Source organism: Cyanistes caeruleus, chromosome 3, assembly GCF_971803275.1.
Source record: "Cyanistes caeruleus chromosome 3, bCyaCae1.hap1.1, whole genome shotgun sequence".
NCBI lineage: Eukaryota > Metazoa > Chordata > Aves > Passeriformes > Paridae > Cyanistes > Cyanistes caeruleus.
In genome coordinates this window covers 33,619,267-33,644,064 of record NC_141703.1, presented here as the reverse complement: position 1 = coordinate 33,644,064, position 24,798 = coordinate 33,619,267, and the positions used below count along the sequence as shown (strand labels likewise).

General features: G+C 37.4%; 1 long non-coding RNA gene across 2 annotated transcripts in view; it reads right to left on the bottom strand.

The window, feature by feature from the left end:
* Positions 1–24,798, bottom strand: part of LOC111945820 (uncharacterized) — a 128,849-nt gene that overhangs the window by 58,581 nt on the left and 45,470 nt on the right. The window contains exons 4-5 of one of the 2 annotated variants that reach the window (XR_002871843.2): positions 16,099–16,257; positions 662–7,715 (exon numbers count right to left, since the gene is read on the bottom strand). This is a non-coding gene — a long non-coding RNA (uncharacterized LOC111945820). Of the gene's footprint in view, positions 1–661; positions 7,716–16,098; positions 16,258–24,798 lie in introns of those variants that run through there. The other variant, XR_015284397.1, reaches the window with a different exon arrangement.

Sequence of the window (24,798 nt, the reverse complement as noted above, 5' to 3'; positions counted from 1 at the left end):
AGTTGTCTTTTTAGGCCCCATTTTCTGCTATCTGTAACACAGAAGGTTATCTGTTGTCATACTGTATGACAATATTTCACAGTCTTGCATGTACTCTTTATGAATAAAAGTGCATTTTTGCAAGGACTGCTGCACTGTCTTTTTTGATAGGTAACAGGTTTGTACAGAACAGTAACTGGCTTTATTTGCAGCATTCCAAATCAAAATATTTTCTTTAGACCATATTAGGTGTTACCCAGATTTTAAAATGTCCCCTTTATTCACACATATAAATTTAAAAGTGAGCCTCAGGAAAAGATCATCCTCCAGTTCCCTGGGCTACCGTGGAAGATATTATTTTAACCTCTGGATTCTCAAGAGTTTTCCCTGAACCTTTTACACACAATGTCCATCTGCATCTCTAATACCCTTGTTCCTGAATGCTACACCTGCTCTTAGTCCAACGGCACAGATATTTTTGACCAGATGTTCAAAAAAACAAGTGTTCTCAAGTGGCTGCAGTACACTTGGTCTCATCTTGGATACTTTTTCTTTAATTTAATTGGTTCATTCCATGAGTCTTTCATCTAGAAATTGAATGGGGAAAAAAATCAACAGCTCACATGAGCATTCTATGAACATTTACAGTCAGAAGATGAACTAGAAAACAAACTCAAGACACTCTGAACAAACATGCATCTCTTTTTATTGTAAACATAATAAACTAAAAATTACCCAGAGTTACATTCTTATGAACATTAAAAAAGTGGAACAAAAAAAGTGAGACTGTTTAAGAACAAGTTCCAATGTCCTCCATAATAGCAAATATATTTTCTATGAAATACAGAATTTATTATGGAGATATATCATGCCTCAAAAGAAAGCCATTTTGAGGTAAAGGATCACATGGTAAACAACAATCCAAAACCTACTCTAGGTTTTGGATGCTTTAAAGATAGAAACCCCCGCTGATCACTTTTCTCCTTGTTTCTTGCATATTTGATCATCAGTTAAATAATAGCACGAACTCTGAGACAGTCATCATTAGGCTTCAGAGTCAACAAGATATTGAAGTGAAAGGACTGAATATAGGGCATTCTGAGCTGCTGTCTCCAGTTATTACAGAAGCTAGAGGCAACGTGGCATCAATTTGCTGTCAGTCCAAGTGGGGAAGGCTATTTTTGCAATTATATGCTAGAGGCTATTTTTAATGAAGGATTAGAATTTGGAGCACAAGATGACAGCTTCCTAAAACAATAGGGCTTGTTCAGCTGCTGTGAGCCAACATCATTCATCTGCTGAGTCGTGGCCCTGATCCGTCAAAGCACTGGATCTTCAAGGAGACTATTTGCATATTTTTTCAGTTTTATTACTTGAGCACCTGGGAGCTTTTTTGTCATGGGCAAGAATGGCACTGTGTGGACACCAGCAAAACAGTCCTGTCCCTAGCAGTTTACAGTCTAAGATTTCTTCAAGTTTACGGTTCTGTTGGATTGAGGACTCCCTGGATCTCCTAATCCCATTCTAGTAACACAGACGCTACGAGACAGTGGGCAAGCACAGTATTTCCCTCTTCCAAACTGCACCAGTTAAAAAAATGACCAGGGAGGAATATTAATATGACAGTAGGAAATCCTTACTTGGGCTTTCTATACAAGCAGAAAAATGCAGTTTACCAGCCCATAAATCTGAAGCCAGGCTGATATTTTTTGCACTTAAGAATAGGAATGTGCTCTATAATATTCTATTTTAGAAAGTGCACCCTCTTCAAAGGAGCCTGCAGTTTGGCTTCAAAAGTCACAAGTTCTTTATTACGTAATTAATTTACCCCATTAAAACATACTGCAAATTCCTTGGCTAAAAGCAACAGTCTTATTGAAGGGGTAAGCTGGATTCTCAGCTGCCAACCCTTAAGCTTAGTGAAGTAACAGAATTTAAATGGGCTTAAGTTGTCATTTTTGGAAGAGCTCTGTTTCTCTTAGTGTTTTGGCACATCACAACACAGACTGTTGACATGCACAAAAATCTAATACAACATGGTGAGTCAAATTATTTGGCTAGTGTCACTCTGCAGAAGTCTGTCACTGTGTTAATACCCAGATTTGATAGATTTTGGAAAAATGTCATTGTATATCCAGTGTTCAAGCTCTTTCTGCTGGGAGTGTAGTGAAAGCTATAGGACCTCTTATGTTACAGAGAATAATCTCGCACCTGAAGTTCTGTGGTCATCATTTAGCATGCAACTACAGAATATTACACAGAAATGTCTGCAGGTAAATTAAAATAAACTCCACTATGAGTACAGCTCCATGGGAACTCAAAGTGTCTTACAGTGGCAAAAAAAGAGAACAGCCCTTACATGCTTAAACAAGGAATGCAGGAACAAGAGAGGATTTATGACAATGGTGAACACATGTGGTGTCCATTCTCTAAGAAGGAAATGGAAAAAATGGAAAATGTGGAGAAAGCATCCCAAGAGCTAAAGAAAATGCTTTACAATGAGGCACTCTAGGAGCTCAGCATATTTACTCTTTTGAAGCAAGACTGAGAAGTAACATGACTTCAGTAAGAAAGTATCTTCTTAGGTAGAAAATACTGTGAGAAATTCTAGAAGAGAGAAGTATAGCAAGAACCCAAAGGGTGGGAAGCTTAAATTTTAGATCAGAATAAATGTATCTAGGGCTTATGCTGCAGGAGGGTGATTAAGTTTCGGAACTCTGTACCACTTGAAATAGTAGTATTCTTTCACATTTTTGGACTTCTTCCATGTAACACTGGTCACTGTTATGAAGATATTCTTTCACTGAAGCACAAGTTATTTGGATTTTATGCCTGTAATGTGGGACATGTATGGGTCTGTGATAATACATGAACATGATCATATCCTGTCCTTCAACTCTGCATGTTCTGGGGAAAAAAACAGGTGCAATTTCTTCAACAAGAATTTGCTCTCCACATTAAAATATTCATATTTAAAATAATCTTATTCTTAAGTGAATGATTCTTCCCTCTGAGTATAGTATTATATAATATCATATTAGAAAATTGCCCACTAGTAGGCAAACAGGGTGACCATTCCTTTCCACTCAATATTATATGAACAGGGAATACCAATAGCCACTACTCCCAAGAGCCCACATTTCAAACCTGACAAACGAGAGAAAAGTGTAGCCAAAATTATGACAGCCATATGTTCTGTTGATTCCACAATTATTCTTCATGAAAGGGCAGTGTATTAAGGATACTACCCTCCTAAGGATACAGTTGGTTTGTCCATATAATTTCCAACCTCATCAGCAATGAGGGAAAACATTACTGCAAATAGATGGATGTCATATTTTTCTTCCATTACTACTTAGTGCCCACTGGCCAAAGACAATTAATTCAGTCAATAAGCAACCATGGGTTACAAAGGGAAAAAATTACAGTTCAATAAAGCATCGTTATCAGTGCAAGTTCTACTCAACTGGGTCATTCCAATAATATTAATTCAGAATTCTGTGTGGCATTGCAGCAGGACCAGTGGCACTTGTGAATTTCTCCATACAGATTTTCCACAGCTAAAAAGATGCATCATAAGTACAAAACCTCATAATGTCTTACACTCACAGAGATATTTTTTAATGATACATGATATAACTGGTTATGGCAAATCAGCTGCCTCTAGGAACTAGAATTGCTGACAACCTTCTGCACCCTGAATGCCTTCTGCAGCCTCCAAGTTAGCTAATATATTTGTCTGCTGTAGATCCTTTAGATTGAACGTACATTTCTAATATGTGTTTGTATATAGCATATGGAGATACACAGATAGATAAAATGCTGTAAAAGAGAGGAGTTAAAATGAATCCAGGTAAACAGGAATAAAAACAAACCCAAGGAAAAAAAAAAAAAAGTGTGAAGAAAAATATACTACTTTTAATATGAGAATGACGAAACGGGTTTTCTATAGAGACTATGTCCCAGATCAGGGTGCACCCACAGAACACTTGAGGCACTTGACCACTCCCTAGAAGATTCTGTGTTCACCCTGAGAGGACGTCCAAGGTCCCACATCCTGACTGCAGTGAGTGCACTGGTCCATGAAGTGCCATAGGAAGGGAGGTGTTTTAGAGACTGGCTGATCTCTATCTCCATCTCTTCAGCTGGAGGAGCAGACAGGGTGGTTTGCCCCTCCATAGATACAAGGGGAAAACTGCAAACCTTGCCAAATCTCTGCTGGTTCCATTTGATACTGCCTGAATTCCACTCAGATATTAATTTTCTAATCAGACAACCCTGAGCTAGATACAGCATGCCTCTTTTGTGGGGTTTAAGCCACAAAACAAATTACAATAGACAAAAAAAATAAAATTTTGTATCCTTTGAGTGCAAGATTTTCCAAAGTGACTAGTGATTTCAAAAGTTTCCATATGACACACACATGTCCAGCAGAGACCTCTTTAAAGTGTCCCAATTTACAGAGGTCAGATAGTCTTCATTTCCTTAAAGTCTACTGCCTTTCAAAGGCATTGAGGTGAGCATTCAAATCCTGAGAAACCTAAAATCGCTAAATTGCTTTGGAAAAACTTGGGCTAAAAATGTACCTAACTGCAAGAGATTGATTTCAGCTGCTTGACATCAAAACCCAACAGTTGCCTTTTCAGAGGCCAAGAGCAAGGCTTACTTTCTCTGATAAAGTGTTCTCCAAAAGGAACTCATTGCATCTGACGGAAAATTAACACAGGGCATAGAAGATCACAAAAGACTATGACCTTTCTCCTATATAAATATTTAATCAGGTACTTGACCTCACCGGATTACAAATTAACAGTAATTGGGACCCAAAAGGTTTCCTCCTCTTAACAATTTTTTTCAATTGAACATGTTATTAAATTGGTTCAACTATTTTTTTTTTTAGTAGAAGGGAATTTGTTACTTACGAAAAATATATTGAGGGACATTAGGAAGACTGCCATGCCTCTTACCAGTTTTCTGTATCCATATGTTCCTCTTCTTCCATACAAAGAAAGTCACCCATCTTACCTGAATTTCATCTGAAGAGATTGTAGACACAGGGCATAATGTAGTTTGTCCTGGACCCCAAATCCCAGACAGCAGGTGAGATGCTTAGAGACCCCTGTTAATATCCTTTTCACCTTGTACGTGTATGCAACAGAAAGAGGGTAACTTCCACCAAAGCTTTTGATCATTTTTCAAAGCAGCAAAGGACAGATTTTGATCTAAGCTGGGACTTCAGTTCCATTTAGGACAATGATTTTCCAGGCTGGGAATTTTGTGTGCAACCATCCTATTAAATAACATGCACATGTCGTAAAAATTATATGGGCATGCCTGTCCACTCACAGAGCTCATGAGTCCATAATCTGCACTCAAGCAAAACTACCACTGAAGTTTCCAAGAAGATTTTCATTTGCCCCAGGCTTTCTGACTCTAAAAAAAATGTTTCTTTCTTTCTTCATTAGTGTAGCAGTCTCCACAACTTATGCTATATTTTTATCAACAATGCAATTATTCCCCTTGCATTTTCAAAAGTTCATAAAGCATACGGAAAAAATTCATATGAAAGGAAACAGCCAGCACATTTATGGGAGAGGACTTTTACTGGACATAAAATAATTTGGTTCAGCTGTGTGCGAGTTAAAAGAGAAGAAAAAGCAAATAGAGCAATTCTGTGCGATTCGTTGCTTTTTCTTTACATCTGTAATTTGAAAACAACTTTGAAATGACAATTCTCTGCTAGCACAGATTCATTCTTATCTACAAAGGGCCATGGGCATTTTTAATACCCTGCCCCATTGGAAAACTTGCCATGTCACAACCATCTCTACCCTTCTGAACAAGAAAGGTCTCTTTCCCTGGGACTACACATGTGCATCTTCCATTTCAGCAGGCATCACAGTACTCAACACAGCTCTGTTGCAACCTTTCAGGTCTAACAAAACCTGTTTTGGATGCCCAGAGACTGCCTTGGATACAGGATGTGAGGAAGAAGCCTATGGAATGAAGTGGCAGCAGAGGACAGATTGATGTGTGAACTGGCTACAGCATAAGTGAAAGGAAAACTCAAAGAAATTACAGTGGTAAACAGGCCTTCAAATTAATCCAACTATTTGCCAAATTAATCTCAATGCCAGGGCTGATAGAAGTACAAAGGCGACTTTGAGCTCAGCTTGGGCAGGTAAGTGCTGATGATTAAAGAGACATCTTGTTCTTAAAGCTTTTTGGTGCTTGTTCATCATTGTCATGAAAACCATGGTCATGTTGGCCTTCACCCTGGCAATAGCCAAAACCACATTAAACACCAGGCCCCTGCAAGCCACAAGTGCTGTACCAGGCTTGTGCTGGGATGGCTAACCGGGGGAAGTCTCCAGCTCTTTCATACAGCAACCTTGTAGCTCTAATTTAAAAGAAGAACAGGGATATCAGCCAAATCCTAAAATTTAAATAAGTTTTCCTATAAGCCCAGTACTAAAATGATACATTTGTCTGAGAAGTCCATTCACTGGCTCAAGTCCCAGAATGTAAACCAGGTGATGTATCTTCACTCCTTTTTTCTGACAGCAGTAATCTTGCCGAGGTCTGTATTTCTGGGCTGTGGCAAACACCTGGTGGCTCTTACAGTTCTTTGTCCATTTTGACTTCTCTAGGCTGTTTGCCAAAAATCACAGTTATACATTGCTCTTTGATTTAGGCTTGTTTCTATGTCTCAGGTACCTATGTAGTCTTGTATCACTGACTTTTTTTTTTTTCCCAGGGTTCTCTTGTGCCAAGTGTTTCCCGAGCAAATTCTTCCTTATGCAGAGAGAGTGTACTCTTTAACCATAGATGCTCTGACATCCATGGTTAAAGAATTTCTGGAGTCTTTATGAGTCTTTATGGGTATCTATGGGATGTGAGATGCCCTTATGTGTCCACCGTGGCCTCCAGCTTACACTGTAGTAATGCACAGGTCTCCTTTAAGTCCTGCATCATTCCTTTGTGGATGTTTCAGGTATGTCTGTGCATCTTAAATGGAATAAGAAGCTTATACATGGGTGAATGAATCAAGCCTTTGATGTTGTATGTTAAAATGCAAACGCTGTAGAAACATTTGGGAGTTCAGATTTTGTGAAGTACAAAAATAACCATTCGCTTTCTTAACAGTTATGCATCAGTTGTAACACGCTTGATCACAGCTAAACCTGTGGTCTTTTCAATTAGTGATATGCCTTGAGAGATGCTATGCTTATTCATATAAATCATGTTTCACTTCTGATTTTAGAACCTGGAACATATCAACAATATAAGCATTACAGGCTAACTTACAGAGGCTTACTTGATTCAGTTAAATCAGTGCCACTTACATTCAACATTTCTGATACCTGCCTCATCTGTGAATAAAGTGGAACTTCACTGGTATGTTTTTTGACCAGTCATTCAAGGTGTCCTTCTTGATGAACATCTTCCCTACGTTTTGCTTTGCCTTACTGTGATAACTGCCATTCTTGTACTTTTTGTGACTGACCTCCAGATAATCCAGTGTGGGCAAGAGAAATGTTTTTGTGTTTTATCATTCTCTGCTTATAGTTCATACGACTGCTTGCATAACTCATCCCACATCCAGGGTAAATCCAAAGCTTCATCCATTTGTAGTAGTCATATACTGTGTTGTACCTCGTTCTAGGTCACCTGGTTGCTTACAATTACAGCTTCATGTCTCAGCAGGACCTCCATATTCACAGCCTTCTGTCAGCCTTTGGGAAAAAAAAAAATGCAGTAAGCTTGTTTGGTAATGTTTCAGTGAGTCCTTTCTTGTGTTTCATGAAAAATTATTAATGCTTAATGTCTAGTCTTTTTATTCTAGACAGAATAACAGAACTTTTTATGGCTATTATATGTTCTATTTAGACTATGCATTCATACATCTGTCCTGTGTCACTGTCATAGCCCTCGAGTCCTCTTCTGTAGAAGAATTAGGCATCATTCATTTTCTGAATACTTCTCTTACTAGCTTGAGATTGACAAGTTGGAGTTGTTCAATTTGAGGGTTCTTTTTCTTGCAATTTTTAGTGTTCCCTGTAATCATTCCTGATGTTAAAAAGTGGTGCTGCCCATTTCTCTTGTCATTCACATGTATTTTCACCCCAGAGAGGCCTCCCTGTGTTTGGGGTGTTTTTCTGCAATATGCTAAATGGATTCCAAAAGGCAATCCCAGGAAGCAGCATCTGCAAAATGGTGATTTGAAAGCAAATTTTGAAGTGTTCAGTGTCCAGGGGAGCCTGCCAAAACCCGCCCTCTGTATCTAATATTCTGAAGAACTTGGCTTCTGCCATCTCAGCAAACATTTCGTTCCTTGAGAGCAAATGGAAATGTTTCCCTTTTTAAATGATCTTGTTCAGCATCTTGTGGTCACTGCAAAATCTAAGACCAATCCTTTTTCCTATTTTTCTCCACAGCTACAAAGAACAAGCCTGTTTTATTGCTCTGACTGATCCCGTGAATGAAGCCATCTGTTGTCATGTTTTGCTGCACTTTTATTAGTGCCACATGTAAGACATTCTGCGTCTTCCATTAACTGTACCTGGAATGTCACCAGGTGACCCCTTTTTTCTGCAAGCACACTTCACTTCACGCATTGGCACATTCATGTCTGGTTCAGGTTGTTCCTGGGGCTATGAATCTACTGGGCTTTGGCACACATTTCAGTGACGAGACCAAACTTATGCCCATGGACTACTTGCTCTCCCTAATGCATTACCACAACGTCTTGTTTTACTCTTTGTGCCTTTGAACATCAGTGACACTTCACACTTGGCCAGGCCTGGAATTTGTCCCTTGCCTTCAGATTTCAGTCTCACCTTTGACTTCTCCAACTCCATACTTTCTTTTGAACAAGTGTGTTTCAGTTTTTCTCACTTCTTTCATTTGTGCTCCTGGGCCTAATTTGTGCATCACATGGAGGCCATTTGTGCTTTGTTTTATTAGGCATTCTTTTGACTTTGCAGCATCTTTCTTTGTTGAGCAAATGCACAGCTCACCTCTGCACACTATTTATTCATTTCATTACCTGCTCTAGTCTGAGTGATTTTGCAAACACATGGCTTGTTTTCCTTTCTGTGTATTGACACATATACTGGACTGGTTTATATTCATTTGCATCAGCGGAAAAAGCTACTTTTGTCTTTTTTTAAAAAGAAAAAGTACCTGCATTTCTCCTACAGACCTTTTTGACTGGTGTTTACAGACATAGGCTCAAGCATTCAGTCTGAGCATTTGGAGAACTTTCCACTGATTCATCTCAAAGCGTGCAGCTTTGAATAAGGGCACTTTTCATTGCCCTAAATTCACTAGGGCTGGCTAGTTCTGAGTCTGTGCTGTTAGTCTCTTGTTCCATTTATATTATCAATAATATCTCTTCTAGAGGATTTTTATCACCTGATGGAACTTTGAAGATCAAATGTCCATTTCATTCACTTTACTCTTGAGAAAAATATGGTCCATCTATTCACCAAACTTGGTCAAAAACTAGTCCCTTTTATGTTTTATCTGATTTTAGAGTACTCATACAACCTCTATGCATTTGCTTGAGCTTTCTCCTTACCTTTTCAGCATTCACCATCCTTTTAAAATACTGGAGAATTTTATCTACTCCAGGTACTGATTCTTTAGGAGGGAGAAAATAAATTTCTATTTTTCTGCTCAAGGAAAGCTTAGCTCCAGTTGGCTCTTCTTTTGTTTTTGTTTATCTAGACCTTGAAATAGATCCTCTTGGTGGTCTGCTGATAAAATTGCTGGGCTACCACAATTGTTTCTCTCTGTGATGAAAGCAACATCCCCCATCCATAAGTCAGAAACAACTCCACAAGCCACTCTGTGAGCAATCACTGCATTTCCAGTCCTTATGTCTCTACAGGCAATCACAGAAGATTTGCAGATCTGCCAGCTCTCCATCAGTTTGTGAAAGTTAGTCCTAATGAGGACAGGGAAATGTCACACCAGATTACACTTACCCAGATTTTTGCCAAATCCAAAGCACTCTGTTTTGTTTCCCTCTTCCTCTTACCATTTGTTGTCTTTCTTGGACTCTCATCACCCTGGTTTGTAATGCATTGCACAGGCAGACCTTCAGATTGGTGTGCCAGTAAGGCAAACTACTAAATTTGGAGTTGAGCCTGTTATGGCAATGTCATACAACAGGCATAACCTGTAACTTCCTACTTTTAGCAATGTAATTTCCAGGAAACCTGTGGCATTATTTTATAAATCAAACAAAAATGGCCATGAAAAATGATGAATCTGTGTAACAGAAGTTTTGAAAGACAAGCTAGCACATTTGAATCCAAATGAATGGTCAAGTATCTAATAGACTGCAGCTAACATCAGCAAACCTGAAGGAGTTTGTCTCTCCATTATTTCTGAACCTGCCTTGCCAACCTTCCTGCCAGGCTTTATGCAGAACTATTTTCAGCAGAACAAAATTGTTTTGTCTCCTCTCCTAGGTAAGAAAACACCTCAGTGACTGTCATCTCCATGAGCTATTTCTTGGAGTTTTTCACTCACTTCTCACCATATGGGTACAGAGGTTTGCCTCATATTTGCTATTAGCACACAGATGGAAAGTTGCATAGCTGGACCAGAAATAGTTGAGATGTTTGGGATGGAGTTCTGTGTTTTTCCTCTATTTATTTCTTCCATAATCTTTCAAATTGAAAAGTTGTTGTGAAGGCATTAACTGTAGACTTAACAAGCCTGGTGCAAGCATTCTGAAGTTCATTTAGATCTGAATCCTGAGGACTAAGCTGGGATGGTCAATCCCAGAAAATAACTTTCCATGTAGCTTTGGGACTTTAACTTTCATCATGTTCTTCAAAAATGTAGTAGGCAGCTGAACACTAAGTTTTCAGCCCTTTTTAAATAGGTTGTACTGCTCATACAAAAGTGAGCCCATCAAAGGGGTTACAAGGAGTGCTGTTGTGAGAGGGAGATAATGGTAGGACCATTGAATTTTTTTGAGTTGAAACCTTGTCTTAAACATGAGAGATTTGTGGTCTGCAGACTGCTCTGAGGAATCATACTGAAAACTTTTTTTTTATATGTATATATATATATGTATTTTTTAAAACCCCATACTTCAACATACTGTTTGAAAGTGTGCATGCAATAATGATCCCAAATGAAAATACTGATGTGCTCTAATTCCCTTAGAGTGGCTTGCTCACTTGTTTGCTTTTGGAAATGAAAGAAAAACAATTCCATCTTTATACATGAAAGAGTATATTGTCTTTAATGTTTAATTCTTTATTCTCATGGTTTGACTTTGTATTATGAGTCAAATATTTGTACTCGAGGAAAGGTATTAATCTCAAACCAGCCCAATTATGTATATATGCTCAAACACAAGGGAATCCCATTCTCATTGAAAACCACAAGATGCCTGCAAGATGGTATTGAAGGATTTTGGGATATCACAATCCCAAAATAAGGAATAAGGGACAGGTCTGGAAACCCATCCAAAAGGAGGCACCAAATTTAAATTTTGTAACCAGAATCAAAGTCAAATTTAAATTTAAATTTCATTAATTGTAAATATTTTCAATTTAAAATATAACTGATTAATGGGAATTTTCTCAAAGCCTACATCATCCAGCTGTTATAGCATTAGAAAAACTGGGGAGTCATGAACTATATAAAAATAATTAGAAGGAAAAATGTGCAGTTAGCTGCCCATATATGTTATCCAATAGGGATTTTAAAAAAAAAGAAACAACACAAATGGTGAAAAGATATTTTCCCAACAATTTTTAACTCCTCCATTATTTTTGAAAAGTATTTTTTTTATTTTGTAAATAATTTTATTCATGATACTTTTTCCATAAGAATTGTGTTTAATTTTAACAGTACCGACCATCACACCCTTTATGTTAAAAATCCTGTTCCTTTGCATAAGCCTCTTCTGCTAAAGTAAAAATATGCCATTTCCATGCAAGCAGCCCATCCCACTGTGCATTTCACTTGTGCATTGAGTGTTCTCTGTAAATAAGAAGAAAAACCTACAGACTCTTAGCATCCAAACAATTGTTTCTTTTAATGTAGAAACCCAAGATAAGGTCTAGAATAGGCAGATATTAAACTTGATTAGTCCAAATATATGCCTAAGGACAGCTTTATGGTAATTCTATGTACCACCCCCTCTGCAGTCCATTGAGTTAAAAGCAAAAGCAGACATGAGGCAAACATGGAAAATGCCATTACTGTATTTTGAGAAAAGCAGCAACCTGGTGTCTATGAAAATTTAATAACCATTGACTTTTTTTTTTTTATTATTTCTTACTGCAAATCCAGGACAAACTTTTATTTGACAACCATATGTCCTTTAAAAGAGATCCATAAGTCTTCAAATAAACCAGACTGTTCTTCCCTCTCTCTTTCCCTCTCTCTCTCTCTCAATCCCTCTCTGTCTCCCCTTTTAATGCCCACATCTCCACTATCAGGAACAAATATGATTTCTGATTGAACATCACTTTATTTGCCAGTTCTGTGGTCTTTTCTTATCTTGTTCCACACTTCTCAGGCTTTGTGGTTAAATTATGTATTAAGGTCAATGTCAAAACACGGAAGATCTGTAATCTACAGGGAGCTCCCTTTTATTCGTTATTACAGTGAAGGCTGAGTGCAACTGTCAGGGAGCTTGGGATGTGCTCAGCATGGAGGCTTGCTACACAGCAGGGCTCTACAAAGCCTCTCTCCTTGTTCTCCCAGGACGAACCCTTGATAGATTTACCCAGATAACCCATCTCACTTTAAAGCTCTCTTGTCTCTGCTTCAATCTGAAAGCTGTCAAGTGCACCTATATAGTAATGTCATAAATCAAACGTAAAATGTGTACACTGGAGACACTGCAAGTGTCATGTATTCACTTGTACTTTGAGATCTTCTAAAGTAAAATGGTGTCAGAATAAGGAAGGCTGGGAGGAATGTTTTTTCCTTAAAAACGACAGAATATTTGAAGAGGTTGGCTGTAAACTTTTTTTAAAAAAACTTCTGTTGTTATAAAGCCAAATTCTGGTTTATTCTAAATTAATCAGGGACAGATATTTAGTAAATAAAAAAAAAAAAGTTTCAGGAGATCTATCTGTAAACAATGTGATTTAATGCAAGACTATGTATTGATTTTGTTTCTTTGGTTTTCTTCTTGACAAGAATTTGTCAACATGGATTTGTATTAGCTCCCAGGTTTGTTTATTAAAGACGCATCATTCTTTCCCTGAACTAGAAACAATTCTCTTGCAACAGGAGTACCACATCAGAGGGATCCTAAAACAAGATGCCAAGCATGACAAGAAAGAAAAGGAGCTCTCTATGCAGAATGTGCCACCACCGAACTTAATTTGTTTCATATCTTTAGATAAGGAGAATTTTAATTTTTTTGTTTGCAGAAAAGATTTGCTATTTCTTATTTAGTAGAGACTGCATTTTATTTTTCTTACAGGAGTAAGGGGTTGGATTTGCAACATTCATATTGCCTCACAATCAGATAACTCCTAGAAAAACATCCTAAAAATTGATTGTGCACTTCAGACTTTCTTGACTTTAAATGTTCTGGCTCCAAGCATATCTATTTTGAAGCCAGTCTGCATATGACATGCAAGAAAAGGAACCTGTGAATCATGCGAATGGGGAGGTCATTAATCTGTGTTCCACACCATGTCTCAAACAAGTTTACATCATTAATCTGAAAAGAGCACTTAGCATTACTGTGAAAGAATCTCACCGATTGAAGGCCTAAAAGAGGATTTTCTCTCCTTTTAAATCATTTGGAAGTGAAAAGTATCCAGTTCAGCTGGGATCCAGAGCGTGTGCGTTTTCTGGTGAAGGGCAAGGTGAGGCCCAAGAGGTGTTCAGCTCTGGAGACAGATGTGTGAGTCTAAGCTATAAACCAGTTGGTGCCAAAGGTCACCCCAGAGGGTGCCAAATTTTTTAGACTGGGGAACCAGCCTGAACAGGATGTGATACTAGCTTTTTCATTCTCCTTCTTAACATGGACTGCAAATCTCTCCAGTTCTTCACTAAACATACCTCTGGTCTGCTTAGGTTCATGGAGGTACTTGGATCTATTGAAGCTATAATATCATTCATCTTTATTTCTAATGCTTCTGATATTACATCATGCAATATTTGAAAAGGTTTCAGGTACAGGCAGTGACTTTTCCTGTGTTCCATACTACTGACAGAAATATCTTTACTACGTGAGGTGTTACTTTTGCACTTTGCAAATCTGCATGCTTTGTCTTGTTTTCATTTAAAACAAAGACCTTTCTGCATGGTAGTATCTGCTTCATCCTCTTTCAATTAGAAAATGATGCAGAAATATTTTGCCATCAGGATCTCAGTGTGATCTATCTGGAGACATACTACAAGAATGTAAGAGTGACCATGCTGGGTCAGGTCAAAGGCCCATTTACCCAGTTCACTGGGCACACTTTTTACAGCTTACCCTGGATCCATAACATGGAAAAAGAGCAGATGAGTGTCAAAAAGAACCTGATTTAAAGGAATCCAGGAAGCATTAAAGACTGTCTAGTCTTATTGTCATCATCTGGAATCTTTTGATTATTCCAAGGAGAAGAGTACTTTGTGCTTTTTACTTTGAAGTGCAACTAGATCTACAACTCTATTAGAGTTGTTATGTAGAAAGACAACACTTTATGAGGGGAGCAGTCCCAACCTCTGCATCTCCACCAGGAGAAATTTTCCTGTTCTGTCTTAAATATTTTATTCATCACTATTGAAGATGAGAAAGTCTGAAAAAAAGGTTTTCCCCGCCATTCTTCAGCCAGATTTCTTTGGAGTAATTCCCAAGTAATGGCAATACTCTGTGTTACTGAAATTTAAAAGACTGATCTCACCAGCTGTATCTCTGTATTGTAGACTTAAATTCAGCTAAAGGAGACATTGGCTATGACAAAGAAAATACCTTGGCTGAATGCTTCAGTGCATGGATCTTTGTATACCTTTTCTTTCTCAGGTGAATAGCAGTCTACTGAGACTGGTTATTACTGGAATTAAGGATTTGTGTGTTGAGGATCATGATTTTCCAGACTGAAAGTAAACTTTCCAGAGTTGAAATAAAGAAAAGGTAAATAGATCTGTGCTTTTAGATAAATGTACAGTCTAAGATATCTATAGAAAATATATTTTTCTCTAAGAAAATTAGAAATTGAAATAATTTCACTTTCTTTAACTATACAAGATAAAAAGGCCAACCCGTGTTCAGATTTTATTCAATCCTTCCTCATTTGTAACCTCTCAAAAGTACCTCTGGGTTCCAAAAGTACCTTGAACTTATATTTTTAATGTAGCAACTATTCAAACACAATCTTTTCCCCCTTTTTGTTTTTAAAAAGAGATAAGTAGGTTTGCTGTTCAATGTTCTTCTTATTGTAGAGGTCAGAGGGTATACCCTAGAAGCTCGTGGTTACATTATTATCAGCAGTAGCTGATCAAAAGAAGAATGAGAATTCAGCAATACAAATCACATTATTATCCATATTTTGCAATTTTAAATTCTTTTCAGTGTCAACATTCCTCAGTTGCAACAGCAAGGAAAGCAACAAGAAAAGTCACTGAAACCCTTGCAGATTTTTTAACAGGTCACTGTTAACAGAGAGCAAGTTTAGGGCTTTCTTTAAATCCTTGCTTTTATATTCACAAGCTGTTGAGTGTCAGGCTCACCACTGCTCCACTTTACATATATGCTTTCCACTTCAGAAGGAAAAGCCATGGTGTATCTGAAACAAACCCTATCTGAAGAGCCATGAAAATAACTTCTGACTACCAGGCCTAATTAATGCCTCCATGCTGACCTCTACATCCAGCCCATATCAAAAATGTTACAGCAGTGCTGATTCAACATGAACTCAAGATCAGGCAAGACCTGGTACTAATGAATACTAATGAACAGTAATTACTGGAACTCTGCCACAGAAACCCACTGCAGAGACATATGCTAATGGGCTTTACACAATCAGGCACAGGACTTCATATCCACTAAGAAACTTCTGCTAGACTGAAAGCAAAAGGAACCATATGTCACACGCAACCCTGTTTGCATCCATTTCCACCCTTACTCCCTCATACCCGGCATCCAGTTTCTGTCTCCCTTACAGGCCAGCTCAGACCCAGCTCAGGTCTGGTTTCCTTAGCAGGCACATAGGGTCATTGGCATCAGCTTGGTGGCAGAGTTTGTTCTTCTGCTCTTGTTTCTCCCTCAAGATGGGCAAACTCTCCCCCTCAGGACTGAAAAAAATTGGGATTGTTAAATTTGGAGAAGAGAAAGATCTGGGAAAATTCCATTGCAGCCTTCCAGTACTTGGAGGGAACTATAAGAAAGAGAGGGACAAATTTTTAACGCGGCCTATTATGGTAGGATAAGGAATAAATGTTTTCAAATTAAAGAGTATTTTTCTAGATTAGATATAAAAACACAAGTCTTTTACAATGAGGGAAGTGAACCATTGGAACGGATTGTCCAAAGATGTGGTGGATACCCCATTTCTCAAAACCTTTAAGGTCAGGTTGGATGGGATTCTGAGAAACCAGATCTAGTTGAAGATATCCCTGTTCATTGCAGGTGTGTTGAACTAGATGATGTTTAAAAGGAGCCTTCTAAATTAAACTACTCTGATTCTATGAAAACATAACCTAAGGGAAAGAAATTTTAGAAAGATGGATCTTTGTCTGTAACAATTGTGTTGATAATAATACTTGTTAGTGGGAAGACATAATGGCAATATAGATCAGCATGTATGATATCTGGATCTCCCCTGATACATATAACAAATAAGTTATCTTCCAGAAGGAACACATGATATATTTTCAAACATGATGGTGGCCAGTCTGACAAGCATCCTCCCTTTTGTAAAGTCCAATGCTGGTCCTGCCCTACTGAGAGGATACCCTGAGCTCAGTGAAAATTGCTCCTGACATTACTTTGATTTTCTTTTCATTTCTGAGGCCTAATCCTTGCAATAAAGGAATAGTCAAAGGACTAAATACACTGTAATCAAATCCCCAAGTGAGATGTTTATGCAATAAAATTACTATTCTGAGTTAATTCAGGAGGCAAAGTAATAAGTACATGAGTAAAGGAATCAGGCTTAGGGCTGGATTCAGCATCTAAGGCTCTGAGTGTGGGGCAACATAGAGTTAGATCACCTCAAAATGAAGATTGAAGAAGTATTATGTATTTTTCCTTGAAATCACAGATATTTGAATCACACAAGGTCTATAGTACCTATGTTTTTATTGAAACCTCAGTTCCTGGAATTATATAATTAGAATCTCAACTTTCACTTTACTAAGTGAAATTAAGGCATTTCCTAACCCTGGTGGGTATGGGTAAGAGCCTGTAAATATGACCCACATGATCACTAATGGCTCTGAAACAGAGTGCTAATTAAAAAAAAAAAAAAAAAAAAAAACCAAACAAAACAACTAGTATTCTTTGACTTTATTTAACTATATGATTTAAAATATACACCTTTGGAGTAGGTGTTGAATTATATCACTTGAAACTAAGGGCTGTGTGCAGACTGTATAGAGATTATGCTGAGAGGGCTGACTGCCAAAGGATTTGCACCCATCTTTGAGCACAATATACAGTGGCTAGCCCTGGTGGCTCCCACAAAACCCCTCAGCTACCAGGATGTTGCTGGCCATAGCTGTCTCAGGCTGTTTAACATGCCCTGAATTTGCTGTGTGTTAGTGGTAGCTTCTGTGCTGGTCCTCATGTCCATAAGCATAGAAAGGAGCTTCAAGAAGGAAAAAATAACCAGCCTTGTCACTTGCCATCGGGACAGAAAGAAAAAGAACAAGGGCACACCACATGTTTACTTCGTCACTTGACTGCACACTCCTACCCCTCCTTCAAAAGATTTGTGAGAGGTCAACTTTCCCCCTGCAAGAGATGACAGCACAGCACTTGTTTACCTGATATAAGGAAGAGAAATGTCTGACACAACAAAAAGCTGCATGTAGGGTCATGAACACTAAGGAACACAGGGATCTGATCACTGCCAGTACTCAGCCACTAGCTTAGGTATGATTTAGCACTCTATCCATTCCAATTTGTTGTTCTCTGTGACTATTTGGTGCTCAGTTATTCTCCAAGGGTATTTTCTGCCTCTGATCCTCAGGCCCTGTCTTTTTCTTCTCCATTTGCCCCTACTGAATGTATAGTTTTCCTAGTAACTCACACTTTCTCATAATTCATTCTTCCTCTGACTTTTAAGTTTATTGTTTAGTGAGGCATTGTTTTAGTTGGTGTGTTCAGTCAGAAGGAGTGATGGCTGGACCTGTTTGCATTTTAAAAGTTTCTATCTTTTTGGCTAGAACAGAAATATTTCAGATTTTTCCCTTTAAATAAACACCTAAACTCTACAGGATCTGAACCTACCATATCACCCAGAGAAATGCATTAAACCCATGGATGAGCAACCGCGCATCTGGTTCTTACTTCTGTACTTCTCTCCAGCCTTCTCCCTTCTCTTATCCCTGCTGCATTCATATCTTGCTAACTGAAATTGAACTACTAAACAGATGGTGATGATGAATCCATACCAGTAAGCAGAACCAGAGGTGTATTTATCAGCTGTACTATTTAGGAAAAACACACATATGCCAGCTGAAAGACCTCAATATACTTGACTTTCTCTAAAAGTCTTTTAAACTTTTATACTTTTGTCTAAAAAGGCAAGCAACAGAATTGTCTTGCTACTACCCAGTCAATATATGAAAATCCATATTCCTCGCCCTCTAAGATGTTAGTGAAGTTATCCCATTTCTAGAAGCAAAGCAGTATTAAATAAAAAAGACTAAAGATAATAATATAATTATATTAATAATATAATAATATAATAATGTATAATATATTATATATATATATAATAAAATAATTAGAATTATAAGACTAAATACTACTAAAGAGCAGTACTCTTTTTACCTCCTGACCAGAAACATTCTGCCTAGCACTGCCAAACAGCTTTTGTTCATTTAAGTATCTCCTGAAATTCCTGGGGTTGCAGAATTTACAGAAGGTTATATTCTTTCTTGTTACTTTTTTTTTTTTTTTTCCCAAGCAGGAATATGATTTTTTTCCTCCTTGTCTATTGTCCAAAATTAAGAAATTAAGTTAACTACTGGTACCTGGAGCTGACTGCATTATTTCTGGAAAAGATTCACAGAATCTTTAATTAGTCACTACAAGCAGAAAGAAACAAATGCAGTGTCTATCTGCTTTGTTTGTAAAACTGCTCCTCCTCATTTGTTCATCAGAACAAAAGGTTTTCTCTCACTCAACAATCAAGCTGTTAAACTAGAACTGGATTTTCTCAATCAAGTATGTTCCGCAGAATTACTGTATTAACATTTTTGGTCATCTTCATCAATGCATTCTTTTTTTCCATTTTTTTCTCATATAATTTTCCTGTAGCCAGAGAAATTCTCAGTGCTAATAGATCAGACTTTACTAACACAAAGGAGGTACACACTTTCTGAACTTTCTCAATTCAAGCAAAAAACATTGACATTTTTCAAACTACTCAAGAGCCAACAGTGAGATGCACCACATTTAATTTAACTTAAACATTTAATTTAAACATTAATTTAATTTAAAATTTAAACACCTGCCGATTTCAGTGGAACCAGAAAGAATATCTGAAGGAAAATGCTCCTGCCACCAAGGTCATTCACTCATCAGACATGTAGTCCCACAGCCTTATTGTTCATTAAGTCATGAAAACCAAGGTTTTATGGCAACTTTGGCACCTGTACCTTTAAGTTCCCTTAAAAATACACTGTGCGGGTCTGGAGATGAAAATATGTGAGTTCAATGCCTTGAATACTTTGATATCAACAGTACAAGAGTCATATATGAGTAGAAATAGACCTGTTTTCACATTCAGCTGTAAGCTTTGCCAGAAAGATTCCCATCCCACCTGGTAGTCCTTTCTTATACCAAAAGACAAAAACATAATTTTTTCTAACTTGTCCTGCAGAGAACATGCTAAATTTGAGATATTTTTAAAAGCTGGCCTCTTTTAAAAGCTCATCTGTCATTTCTGAGTTCTTCCTTTTTACATGTGGTAAAACTTTATGTGTATTTTTGTGAAGTATTCCAGGTTTCAAGGAGGCTTGGAATAGCTGCTAATTCATTCCTAACAAAAAGTTTCACTGAGTTATTAGTAGCATATTGCTTTCTACCCATCTTGTTCATCAGCATTTGGGCAGTCTGGTAAGTATTTGAAATGTTTGAATGTTCTAAAATACAGCATCTTTTTAGACTAATTGGCACTTAGCTTCAGCCTTCAATGTAAAAACAAAACAAACACTGGCAATATGTAGTGTTACTCCCTCCTGAGCTTGCTTCCCATGTCATGCTCTTCAAAGAGCTGCACAACTATTAAGAAAGTTCCCCACTTCTCTCTAAGATCAGATATCATTATGGACTTTTAAATATGGTAGAATTCATGAGAGATGAAAGAGTTAAGCAATTTTAACCACAAAATACATCAATTCCAGATTGGGACTTGAGCATTATAATTTTACAGAATCAGGTTGCAAGTTGGCTGAACACATCACTGACAACCTTTAAAATATGCAGTGAGCATAAAAACTTCCCATAGCTCAGCAATGGAAACAAGTCAGATGTTCAGTGAGTGGGATTATACACAGTATTAGTCAAGAAGCACTTGAAGGATTCAAAGTTTAACGAAGGATGACAACAGGTTCTGTGTTTGCAACTTGAATCCTGAAAGACCAGTCCAAGGTTATCAAGACAGAGGTCAAGTCAAGGCAAAAAAGCATAGATCTTGCAAGGCAAGTCACAAAGCACAGCAAAACTACAATCCAAAGCAGAGTAGAATAAAATATAAAGCATGCCAGATGGAGATATTTTAAAAAGCTAAAGAAAACTATGATCCTACAAATCTTTGGCTGACATCACTTCAAAACTAGTAGAATCCAACATACCCTTCCCATTACTAGCTGGTTATGGGAGCGTTAAGCTGTTAACAGTTATTACATCATCAAAGAAGACATTGCTTTAATATGCTGTCAGAACAACATGCACCCCTTAAATATTTCATAAAGAAATGAGAACACCACTGTGAGGGGAAGCAAATGGTGGTTTAACATACATCTTGATGGTATCCTTGTATTGCATCATTCAGAGCTCAGTGAGCAGGTGCTTAAATAACATATTGAATAAGTAAAGTTTCTGGTCTGGAGGTGGACCAAAAGAAGTGCGTCATGAAAATGAATCACTCATCTTTTATGCTCTATTGTAAATAGCAGTGAAATAGATCTGGATTTGATAATCGATGCTGAAAATATTCTATGAATTCTGCAGATTTAGTGATTGGTAGGAATAGTTGCTCATCTTGGTGACTGCTGGAAGAGTATTGTTACACACAGATGTTTGCCCCTAAGTGAGTTTTTCCACTGACTCCACTGCACCATTGAGCAGGTCCTATAATGCTGCAGTCTAATTTAGTTACAGGCAGATTAGAGAGTTTTTCAGTGAATGTTTAAAGACATACTAACATTTAGCATTCCCATGCATCTTCATTCAATCATACCTCAGTACTATGTTTTGTTTTTTTACCAAGAGTAAAAATAGTTTTGATGTGAAATGTTATGAGAACATTTAAAAAATATTTATAAAGGGTGGAATTAGGACACTAGGTCTCCAAATTCACATAAAGTTTGAATGTCCCACTTACAGAAGAATCACCTTTTTCTCCATTAAATCCCTCATCTTCTTTTTGTTCCAGACTCCAACACTTTTATCCTTCAATTTATTTAATTGTAAATCAGTTGTAGGAAAACCTCATCCTGAGTCACCTCATCATAATATAAGTAGTAATTTGCCAGAGAGTTTTTTCCATACTGGTGGTAATTTCATTAAAGTTGTCATCCTGCAATGTTGGAGAAGTTTCTAAGCAGCTAAGTCACAGGAGAGTAATTGTACAAATGGTTATCTGTCAGTAATGTGGGAGGAAGTTCTGTCAAGAGACACCAGATTTTCAGTTTTTCAGGAAATGCTACTAAGAGTGTTACTGTTGGACCAAGAAACTGCTGGATGTTGCAATACCCCTTCAAAGACTCTTGCTCTCATCTTAAGGCCTGTTCCTTTGATAGACAGAAAATTTCACAGAAGGCAACACAGGGCAGCCTCCAAGAATCTACATGATTCTGCACCAAAGACAGGTATGTTCACTGTTGAAGGCTAGTACTTGTTACTCCTTCATCTTCACCCTAATGAGGATGGGCACATCATATACCTGTACACCCTTATATATACAGAAGTACAGGATTAAGACAAAGCTGTTGACACAAATGGATAAAAATAAAAATCATGTGCGTGTATGTAAATAATTGTATTGCCAATGAACCATTTTTTGGTTGCTATATACTACAACAGAACCTACTTGAGGTTCCTCCTCTCTCCACATTCTATAGTCAGCTCCACCAGTTATACTTCATTGATTTGGACAAGTTGTCCAGCAGCAAAGTAAAAGTTTAAAAATACCACAAAAAATCAACTCCTTAGTACTCTCTTTTAAATACAAAAGCAGAATAATTTCACAGTGCTTTCCCTCCACTGTGTTAGAATACTCAGCTCTGGAAAATGTAATTGCCTGTTGCTCTTTCTGAAATTCCCTAGCGAGATGCCCTTTTACTGAGGGCTGTATGAACACACAGCTGTCTTCTCTAAGAGTGGCAAAAGGCAAACTAAGGAAATGAGAGGCAGGAGCTGGAGATATGAGATAGCAAATATATGTTTTATCTCTTGATAGCAGTGCTCAAGACACAAGGAGTATGTGATCAATAGCACCTCCATGTCTACAAAGGAAAATCAGGGAAAAGGCAAAGGCTTTGGGAGAAGTTTGTCATTGCCAGTAACCCAAAGAACCACAGAGAAGCAATATATTCCCTCTTTGGTTGTGCAGCTGAACAGTGGAGTGGTGTGCTCCCTTTTTGGTTTTTATTTCTCCATAATATTCCTGCCCTGGTCTAGAAGTGTTGTCACTCTGTGTAGAAATGAAATCTTCAGAGTTTTGGTATTGAAGTTCTAGGCAATGGCGCCCTTTATTTTGCCACTACTAGCCTTTCTGCATGCCTGAAAGCACTGTGGAATGAGGGCACAGACAGTGAAATCCTGCCGCCCAAAACATAAAGGAGAAAGAGTAGAATTTACGTTTCAGTCAATCCCTGACAGTACTGTGTTGTCCCTGCAGATACCATTCTGCTCTTTTCCCACTATATCCACAGTGTCAAAAATGATAAGCCAAAAGCCTTTTTTTGTACAGCTGAAAAGATATATTTCCCAAGTCTCCTTTCAGATTTGATTGTACCATTTTTATCACAGATGAGATTATTTTGTATATGCAAGCATTCTTCCTTCTAGATTCTTTATTTTTATTGAAACTACCATTTCTCAAATTTTCAATAATTTCTTTTAACTCTTTACAAAATCTTCCTGATTCTTACCCTGTTTCTTTTCTGAACTCAAATATTCTATCCAATTAAATTATCATTTTTATCCAGTTTTTAGCATTAAGAGTCTCACTGTTTAATACATACAGTCATGTATTTCTTCTGTCCAATGCTTAGTTTTTTCTTCAACCATTTATACCTCAAGGAAGATTCATATTTCACCAAAATGTCCAGTAACAGATTAAACATATACCCTCTCTTACCTTCAAAATATCTAACCCCCTCTTAATGTGTTGAGGTATGCAGCCCTCATCCAGTTTCTACTGAGAACAATGAAAATAAACATTTTGTCTTTAAAGCAGATCATTCAAACCCTTGACAAGCAAGTACAGCAAATACAGGTAATAACCAGAAGGAGACATTATTTCTATAAATGGAGGAAGACACCAGTCTTGAAGCTATAAGTCTCATGCTCGCATGTGCATAAAATCCATTAAAATACTCCTTTAAAGAAATAGATAAAAAAAAATCCCAGAATATCATATGACACGATATAACCTATCAGAGTAATAAATCAAAGATTCTGATCATGATTACAGATATTATCTCTTATTACCTGCAAAAGAAAATATAAGCCAGATATCCTATTTTGTATCCAGAATGTCTCTAGCGGCTTAGCAGCTTTCTAATGAATATCAGCTTAAAATAAGCTCATCTCCTTGGAGAACTGCTTCTGTGAAGGCGATATTCCCAAAGAAAACCCATGACTGCTAAATAACCTTTGTTATACTCATATGGCAATGATCTATTGGCCTAGGAAGCATGTACATTTTGTATAATTCTCAGTAAAAGGTATTTTTTCCCTGGGAGGTTTTAAGAAAATATCCCTTTTAAATGTTGATGTAAAGCTAATTCTCTTTCTTGACTGATTAACAAAAAATATTGCTGCTGTGAAGGAGAAATGTCAATGAATGTGACAGCAACCCAGGCTGTCAAAGAAAGACAACAGCAGAAGAAAGACAAAGCCTGTAAGAGAACAATCTACTTAGATGATGTGAAAGCTTTTAAAATCTTGTACATAAAAAACGACTTTTTGTCACTTATGTGTATTTCACACCAATTTATATTGAAGAATCCTCGCAGGCTCATGATGTAATTCTTATTCATCCCATGAAAGTTATTGGAAAGTTACCACATAGCACCTTTTGCTAAATAAAGCAAATCAAAAGAAAACCCATTATTATTTGAATATTCTTTTCTGACAGATATAGTGCAGTAATGGGGAAACTTTTTCAGCAACTAATCTGTACCCAACATAATTACAGTATTTGATAGTTTAGT